General features: G+C 37.1%; 1 non-coding gene across 1 annotated transcript; it reads right to left on the bottom strand.

Moving 5' to 3' along the window:
- Window positions 1-5,563: 5,563 nt before the first annotated feature.
- LOC141715825 (small nucleolar RNA R71) lies at window positions 5,564-5,670 on the bottom strand. Its single transcript, XR_012572573.1, has one exon. It is a non-coding gene; the product is annotated as a small nucleolar RNA R71 (small nucleolar RNA).
- Between the last annotated feature and the right edge of the window lie 4,424 nt (window positions 5,671-10,094).

Here is a 10,094-nt window from a genome sequence, read left to right as displayed (position 1 = left end):
ATAATAAATATTATTTTTATATTAATAAAAAGTCGATAATCAATATTTTTAGTTTGAGTAATATTACTTTTTAAGTTTTTATATTTATAATTTTATTCTATTATTATGTATTTTTTTCAAATTCATTATTATGTATTATAAATATTGTTTAATATATATTTAAACTAAGTTATTTTAAAATATTTTATTTAAAATAACTAATAAAATATTTTATTTAAAATAACTACTCCATCTATCCCTCCAACTGTTATCGTTTTTGGGAGAGTGTTCGGCAGACATTTTAAGATGAAGAAAAAGTATATATTCTCTGTGATAATAATTAGGAGGAACGAGGAGTATAATATAAGGGGCCATCTACCGGGGAAACTCATGTAGATATATAAATTACTACAACCCAAATATTAATACGGCGGTGTTCACAAAGGCACACTGTTTTGACTTTCAAATGCATATGTAATTAATCTCTCACTTTTGTTTAGGCCTTTTTAGGTTGGCCATTTAAAGCATTACTTTAAACAACTCTTGCAGGGGAACGTGGCACTTTAATCTCCTCCAACAAGTTTGTTACATGGGGTACCACAACTGCTCGACGGAAATATTAGTAGTTGGGAAAATGCACTTATTACTGGCCTATTATGCTGCTGAGCAAGTACTTATCCTGTTTTACATAACCAATTTAATAATGGGTCCATGACCATAAAAATGATTAATGCATTCAGTTAGCAGCAAATTTTATGATGAAAAATATTAAACAAAAATGCTACTATATTAATGTAAGCTTGCGCGTTATTGTTAGCGGCCAATCGTATGTAATCCACCTATTAACTATCAATAACACCTAATAGTTGATTCAAAATTATACTCGTCCCATTAATATCAATAACAAGAAACTAGTATGAATGTTTGTGCAAAATACGAATCACATTATAATTTATACAGTTAACTTTAGAGATATAATGCCAACATAAAATTTTATTATAATCAGAATTTATAATACATGTTTGGATTTATATAAAATATCAATATAATCTAAATACGAAAAATAACCTAATTTATATAATATTAAAATATATATATATATATATATAGAGAGAGAGTAAAGTTCTATGGAGTCCACCTTTTAATTGGAGTCATCGGAGTCCATCTATATTCTACAAATAAAATGCCTTCTAAAACATGTTATCTTGCAAAACATGTTTTACAAATATCATTACTTCAATAAAATCATACAAATTTCATATATTTACAAGTACAATATCCATGTTCAGCAACATGAACATTTATGTTCTGCAAACTAAGCATGTTTTGTAGAATAATATATTTTGCAACGTTCTACTTGTAAAATCAATGCAATCTGCAAGATTTTCAATAAAATTGTGATATTTGTAGAATATCATTAAAAAATAATACGTTTTGCAACGATTTAAGCTGTATTTTACTTGCCGAACATATATGAACTCCAAGGACTCCAACGAAATAGGAGACTCTCAAACTCATGATATTACAGCAATGAGTATTGAGAGTTTGTCTGACAAGAAAAAAAAATTACGAAATAGAGTGAGTGTTTGTAAAAATATCAGCAATCTGAACCAAAAAAGGAACAAAAGGCAATGATATGGTGCCTTGTAGCAGATGATGGCGAGTAAGATGACAATCAATCTCAATATGTTTAGTGCGCTAATGAAATACCGAATTACGTGCAATATGAATTTCATTCTTAATATCACAATATAACGGAGTGGAACTAGGAAGGTGATAAGTGGCATTTTATACCACTTAGAATGTCTTAAATTGGCTTGAATTGATGTCTTGGAATCAAGTATTTTGTGTATTTGATGCGTTTTTCTAGTATTTGTGCATTTCAGGGTATTAATTGCATTTCTGGAGAGATTTCATCAAGAATAAGCATTGGCATGTGTTTGGCATTGCAAGTGGGAAGATAGGAGCAGAATGCAGCAAGAAACGGGAGCAAAAACAGAGCATTTTCCAGAAGGGGTCTGAGCGCCCGCTCAGGAATGCTGAGCGGCCGCTCAGGGATGGAATTTTAAAATAATTACTTTAGACTCCTGATTCTGTTAAGATTCCAACTTCTGAGTTAGCTGGTTTTATGGGACTCCTATATAAGAAGTTTTCAGAGACGTTTCACAGAGTGTTGGATTGTAGTATTAATCGAGGAGCGAGGAGATAAGGAAGAAGACCGTTTTAGCATACCGCAACGAAGATGAAGCATATTTTCTTGTGATTCTTTGTTTCGTTGTAACGTTGGATGCTAGTTTTCTTTACTTTGAACCTATTTACTCTTGTGACTGTACTCTGGTTTAATATAAGTAGTTTTAGTTATTATTCTCGTGTGTTATTATCATATTTTTATATGAACCCATGATGACGATGAGTTCTATCATGGGTTAATCGTGATCATGGGGTCGTAACGGATTTCCTATGGAATTCTTTAGTTAGTTGTTTAATACCTTAGTGTGTGATTATTGTATGATATCTAGTATTGGTTGTGCTTATTCGTCTTATGTGCGTCGTGAACATATAAGATAGGGTGTTAATCTCTTGTGAAGCGACGATGGATCTTGAGGTTTAGAACTTGTCATGCTAGCATAGGTTCATGTATGTGTATGCATGATTAGTGGGTAACTCTAACCGTTTTACTTGCCCTGTGTAATCATAAGGAATAACTTGTTCTTAAATCGTTATGTTGTAAAATTCTATAGACATATAGTGTCTCAACATAATTGATGCCTATTTAACTTCTGTCTTAATTGTGGATGCTTGGTAGAATGGTATTAGTACAATGAAAGTTGGCTTTATCAGTTTCGTGTTGTTCGATTAATATCAATACTGTTGCATGCTAAGGGTAATGACAATGACTATTGAAGGAAGTAGTAATGAAGTTGTGATATCATGTGTGTTTTACTATTGTTAATTCAAGTGTCAATTAAGTGCTCAATTCTCGTAGTTAATTGTAGTTAAGAATTAGTTAATCAAATTTAAGTCGCAGCGGAGGCATGACAAAACACTTTCGCACATATAAAATCCAAATAAAAGCATACAGATCTGGAATAAAAATTCGAGGGATCGAATCTAACCTTTAAAATAATTCGGAGACAACGATCAGAGATCCTTAGCAGTAGCTCCTCAATTGTGAAACACTCCACCGGTATCCACCAAGAAAACGATGTTAAGGAGGAGGAAGGAGGTGGAGAGAATTGGGTTTTCCAAACTTTTTGGGTTTTGGGGTTCTAATAAAAATAGGGTCTATAATAGTATATTTATAGGCAAAATTTTCAGCTGAAATTTTCCCATAAATATTATTATTATTATCCCATTTATTATTCTCATTAATAATTAAAACACCTTTTAATTATTAATCCTTTTTCTAAACACTTTAGAAATAATTCTCTCTCTTGATTTAATTTCCAAAAAATTAAATCCTTAATTAATAATATTAAGAACTTTTCTTAATTAATTTATAATCAATTAAATCTCATTTAATCAATTATTAAATTTTCCAATTAATTATTTATTTCATAAATAAATAATTATTAGCCATTATTAATTAATTCCTCCACCATTAAATCATTCTCCTTTTATGGTGTGACCCTGTAGGTTCAATATTAAGCCGGTAGTAGAAATAAATAATAATAAAACTATTTTATCATTATTTATATAAATTCTCTAATTTATTAAATATGATTAATTAATTAATCACATTTATTCTACATCGTGAGGGATACTTCTCAGCATATCGCGACTATCCGGATAATATGAATTCACTGCTTAGAATACCAAGAACCTATTCAGTGAATAGTTACCGTACAACAAACTCCTTCTACCCTACAATGTCCCGATTAAATACAAGGCATGGATCTCGTGTCAAGCCTATCTAATTTAATCACTTGCTTACCATTTACTATGCGTAGTTCTATGCAAATTAGAAACACCTTTCTAATTTCATTCACTCTGGCCAGAGATTCCTGAACTAGCATAAGTGGATCAGCCTTGAACATTCGCTTCCTTCACTTGAAGGGGTAGATCCTTTATTGATCATACATTATCTTCGTGTACAAATTCCTATACCCAGTAGAGCCCTAATAATTGTCCCTGGAGACTAAGAACTAAACCAAAGCATAGTTCAGTGTACACAAGATGACTATGATGACCTCAAGTCTAAGGATACTTGTACAACTATCACTATGTGAATAACTGCTGACACGTGAGTGAACTCCATCAGTTGTTCAGCTGGGCGAGTCATGTTCAGTGAACTTATTCTATAATAAGCACCTACATACTAGCTATAGTGTCACCACACAAATGTCTATGAGAACAGACATCCTTCATAATGAAGCAAGCATAGTATGTACCGATCTTTGCGGATTATTAATTACCAGTTAGTAATCCTACGACCAGGAACTATTTAAGTTTAGAGTTATCATCTTTTAGGTCTCACTATTATGATCTCATCATAATCCATAAAAAGCTTTACTCTAAACTATGGTATATCTTATTTAAACACTTAAATAGATAAAGCCCGTAATAAAAACAAAATAAGTCTTTTATTAATATCAATGAAATCAAAACAGATTACATAAAAGTTATTCCTAAATCCTCATACATGATTGGACTTGGGACATATTCCTTTCAGTGTGTTTTACTATTGTTAATTCAAGTGTCAATTAAGTGCTCAATTCTCGTAGTTAATTGTAGTTAAGAATTAGTTAATCAAATCTAAGTGTTATTGTCTTGACATTGAGAAGTAATTATACATTGGTGAGTGAGTGTTAATTGAACATAATTAGTCTGAGTCTCTGTGGGAACGAACTATAAAGTATTCTATATTACTTTGGAACTCGTATACTTGCGTATATTATTAGCGCGTGTTTCCGCCCTAACAAGTTTTTGGCGTCGCTGCCGGGGACTCGGCGTATTTGTTTAGTTTATGTACTTACCATCAGTGGTCATTAGGACTCATTGATTAAGACTTGTCACTTAAGTGTGTCCGGTTGTGTTTCAGGTACCTTAGTGAGCGTTTATGCAAACATGTTCTCGTACTCGCAAGAGGACTTTAGATACGGCTGAGGAGACAGACGAAGTTCTTGATATTCCGGAGAAGATAGATTTTGAAGATTCGAATTCAGGAAGTGAGCAGAAAGAGCCAGTAATAATGGGTGATCGTATAGTTCCGGCAGATCCAGCTCTTATGGACTTTTCTCGGCCTAAAATTGATGACATTCAGTCAAGCATCCTTCATCCGGCTATTCAGGCTAACACTTTTGAAATCAAGTCGGGCACTATTCAGATGGTGCAGAATTCTGTTTCTTTTGGAGTTGCTGCTACCGAAGACCCCAACATGCACATCAGGAATTTTGTCGAGATCTGTAGTACTTTCAAATATAATGGTGTGACTTATGAGGCTATCAAGCTGAGGCTTTTCCCATTCTCACTGAGGGATAAAGCTAAGGACTGGTTATATTCTGAACCAGCTGGGACCATCACTACTTGGAAAGATCTTGCGCAAAAGTTTCTGGTGAAATTTTATCCAATGGCGAAGACTGCGGCTATGAGGAGTGCTCTTACTCAGTTTGCGCAGCAACCTACAGAATCTATGTGCGAAGCTTGGGAGCGCTACAAGGAGATGTTGAGAAAGTGTCCACATCATGGTATGCCTGATTGGATGGTGATCACTGGTTTCTATAATGGTTTGGGGGCCCAATCTCGGCCCATGCTCGATACAGCAGCTGGAGGCGCCTTGTCGGCCAAAAGCTATACTGAGGCTTATAATCTGATTGAGACGATGGCTGTAAATGAGCATCACAACCCAACTCAAAGGATGATGCCTGTGAAGGTAGCAGGTATTTTGAAAGTTGATGTAACTACAGCTATTGCAGCGCAGCTCCAAGTGCTGTCTAGGAAGGTCGATTCTTTAGCCACCTATGAAGTCAATCAGATAGCTATGGTCTGTGAGCTTTGTACAGGTTCTCATGCTACGGATCAGTGTTCTCTTGTTAATGAATCTGTTCAGTATGTGAACAATTATCAGCGACCGCAGCGGCCTGTGCCAGCTACTTATCATCCTAAAAACAGAAATCATCCAAATTTCAGCTAGAGTAATAATCATAATGCTATTCAGCAACCATATCAGCAAGGCATAAGTAAACAGTTTAATCCACCTGGATTCCAGCAATCACAGCATTATGCTCAAAGGAAATCATATCATCAACAAGGAGGTGCAGCTCCACCCTCTAGTGCTGATTTTGAGGAACTTAAGCTGTTGTGCAAAAGTCAGGCGGTATCTATCAAGACCTTGGAAAATCAAATCGGTCAAATAGCCAATGCAGTGCTCAATCGTCAACCTGGCACACTTCCCAGTGATACTGAAGTTCCAGGCAGGAAGGAAGCTAAAGAGCAAGTCAAGGCTATTACCTTAAGGTCTGGAAAAGTTGCTGATGCTGAAAAAGAAAAAGACGGAGAAACTGAAGTTGGTAATGAAGAAGCTAAGAAAGGGGAGAAAGCGGCGGAACCAAGGAAGACTACTGTTGAAGACACTCTGCTTGAGGGTAATACAGGGGAGAAATAGCTCTATCCTCCACCATCTTTTCCTAAGAGATTGCAACAACAAAAGCTGGATAAGCAGTTTGGTAAGTTTCTGGAGGTGTTCAAGAAACTTCACATCAATATACCTTTCGCTGAGGCTCTGGAGCAAATGCCTAGTTATGCGAAATTTATGAAGAGTATTCTTTCAAGGAAGGTGAAACTGGATGACCTTGAGACCGTTGCTCTAACGGAAGAATGCACTGCTGTGCTGCAACAAAAGTTACCTCCAAAGCTTAAAGATCCAGGTAGCTTCACCATTCCTTGCACCATTGGCAAGTTGTCTTTTGACAAGTGCCTCTGTGATTTGGGAGCAAGCATCAATCCGATGCCGTTGTCGATCTTCAAAAAGTTGAATTATCCTGATCCAAAGCCCACCTACATGTCTCTACAATTGGCTGATCGCTCTATTACATACCCACGAGGCATAGTGGAGGATGTGCTAGTAAAGGTGGATAAGCTCTTCTTTCCTGCAGACTTTGTTATTCTGGATTTCGAGGAAGATAAGAAGATTCCCATAATCTTGGGGAGACCTTTCTTGGCTACAGGCCGTACCTTGATAGATGTGCAGAAAGGTGAACTTACTATGCGGGTGCAGGATCAGGATATGACATTCAATATATTCAAAGCGATGAAATTCCCTACAGAAGATGAGGAGTGCTTAAAAGTGGATTTGATTGATTTTGCGGTTACTTCAGAACTTGATCATATGCTAATGTCTGATGCATTAGAGAAAGCCTTAGTGGGGGATTTTGACAGTGAGGATGAGGATGACAATGAGCAACTAAAATATCTAAATGCTTCTCCTTGGAGGCGAAAGCTAGACATGCCATTTGAATCTCTTGGCACTTCTGAACTCAAAAATGCTGAAGGAAAGCTCAAACCATCTATTGAGGAAGCACCTACCTTGGAGCTTAAACCATTGCCTGAACACTTGAGGTATGCTTTTTTAGGTGATGCATCTACTTTACCTATTATTATTGCATCTGACCTTTCAGGTAGTGAGGAGGACAAGCTCTTGAGGATCTTGAGAGAATTCAAATCGGCTATCAGATGGACTAAAGCAGACATCAAAGGGATCAACCCTTCATACTGCATGCATAAAATTCTGCTAGAGGAAGGTAGTAAGCCAACTGTTGAGCAACAGCGAAGACTTAATCCTATCATAAAAGAAGTGGTGAAGAAGGAAATTCTGAAGTGGCTGGATGCAGGAATCATTTATCCTATTTTGACAGTTCTTGGGTGAGCCCCGTGCAATGTGTACCTAAGAAAGGAGGTATTACTGTGGTAGCAAATGAGAAAAACGAGCTCATCCCCACACAAACAGCCACAGGATGGAGGGTATACATGGACTACAGAAAGTTGAACAAGGCCACAAGGAAGGATCCCTTCCCTCTTCCATTTATTGATCAGATGCTTGACAGGTTGGCCGGTCATGAGTATTATTATCTTCTGGATGGTTATTCGGGGTATAATCATATATGTATTGCACCAGAGGATCAAGAAAAGATTACCTTCACTTGTCCATTTGGCACGTTTGCTTTTCGCAGAGTTTCGTTTGTCTTATGTGGCGCACCGGCCACTTTTCAGAGATGTATGATGGCTATATTCTCTGATATGATTGGAAATAATGTCGAGGTGTTTATGGACGAATTCTCCATCTTTGGACATTCGTATGATGAATGTTTGAATAATCTTCGTGCTGTGCTCAAAAGGTGTGTGGAAACTAATTTGGTGCTCAATTGGGAAAAATGTCATTTTATGGTGCGTGAAGGCATTATTCTTGGGCATAAGGTCTCTAGCAAGGGTCTTGAGGTGGACAAAACCAAGGTGGGAGTCATTGAAAATCTTCCACCACCTATTTATGTAAAAGGAATCCGGAGTTTTCTTGGTCATGCGGGTTTTTATCGGTGTTTCATCAAGGACTTTTCGAAGATATCTAAGCCGTTTTGCAACTTGCTTGAGAAGGATGTGCCTTTCAAATTTGATGATGAATGCTTGACAGCATTCGAGACGCTCAAGAAGAATTTGATAACTGCACCAGTTATTACGACACCTGATTGGACAGAGCCTTTTGAGATGATGTGTGATGCGAATGATTATGCGGTGGGCGCAGTTCTTGGACAACGCAAGAATAATCTCTTTCATGTGGTCTACTATGCTAGTAAGACTTTAAATGGAGCTCAAATGAACTACACCACTACTGAGAAGGAGCTCTTGGCTATAGTCTTTGGTTTCAAACAATTTCAATCTTATTTGCTTGGGACAAAGGTGATAGTGTTCACTGATCATGCGGCCATCCGCTATTTGGTTTCCAAGAAGGATTCGAAGCCTAGACTCATTCGTTGGGTGCTCTTGCTTTAGGAATTTGAGTTAGAGATCAAGGATCGAAAAGGTACTGAGAATCAAGTAGCTGACCATCTCTCTAGATTGGAGAAACCCGAGTCTACTTCATATGATAAGACATTGATCAACGAATCTTTTCCGGATGAGCAGTTGTTCGCAGTTCAGGAGGAAGAGCCATGGTTCGCAGATATTGTGAATTATCTTGTCAGCAATATAATGCCTCCTAATATGAATTCAGCTCAAAAGAAGAAGTTTCTGCATGAGGTGAAGTGGTATATGTGGGATGAACCGTAATTTGTTTAGACAGGGAGCTGACCAGATCATCAGGAGATGTATCCCATTCTATGAGACGGAGGGGATATTACGAGACTGTCACTCCACAGTTTATGGTGGACATTATGGTGGTGAAAAGACGGTAGCTCGTATTCTGCAAATAGGTTTTTTCTTGCCTACTTTGTTTAAGGATGCTCATCAGTTCGTTTTAAGGTGTGATCGTTGCCAAAGAGTGGGAAATCTTATGAGGAAGGATGAGATGTCGTTAAATGTGATTCTTGAAGTCGAGGTCTTTGATGTTTGGGGAATCGATTTCATGGGACCATTTGTCTCGTCCTGCAATAATCAGTACATCTTGCTGGCAGTTGATTATGTCTCAAAATGGGTAGAAGTCAAAGCTCTGTCGATGAATGATGCAAATGTAGTGTTGAATTTTCTTCATAAGCAGATTTTCACAAGATTTGGAATGCCACGAGTAATCATAAGTGATGAGGGGTCGCATTTCTGCAACCGTAAGTTCACTTCTATGATGCAGCGCTACAATGTGAATCATCGTGTTGCTACTGCCTATCATCCGCAAATGAATGGTCAAGCAGAATTGTCTAATAGAGAGATCAAGCGCATTTTAGGGAAGGTTGTTTGTCCGTCAAGGAAGGATTGGTCTTTAAAGCTCGATGAAGCTGTTTGGGCTTACAGAACAGCATACAAGACTTTACTTGGGATGTCCCCGTTTCAACTTGTGTACGGTAAGGGGTGTCATTTACCTGCGGAGTTTGAGCATAAGGCCTATTGAGCGTTGAAGAAGTTGAACCTGGATCTAGATGCAGCTGGAAAGAAGCGAATGCTTCAGCTAAATGAACTTGATGAATTTTGACTCC

This window comes from Apium graveolens, chromosome 3, assembly GCF_009905375.1.
Source record: "Apium graveolens cultivar Ventura chromosome 3, ASM990537v1, whole genome shotgun sequence".
In the NCBI taxonomy this organism is placed as follows: domain Eukaryota; kingdom Viridiplantae; phylum Streptophyta; class Magnoliopsida; order Apiales; family Apiaceae; genus Apium; species Apium graveolens.
The sequence above is the reverse complement of the archived record's forward strand: the minus strand, read 5'-3'. Positions and strand labels throughout refer to the sequence as shown.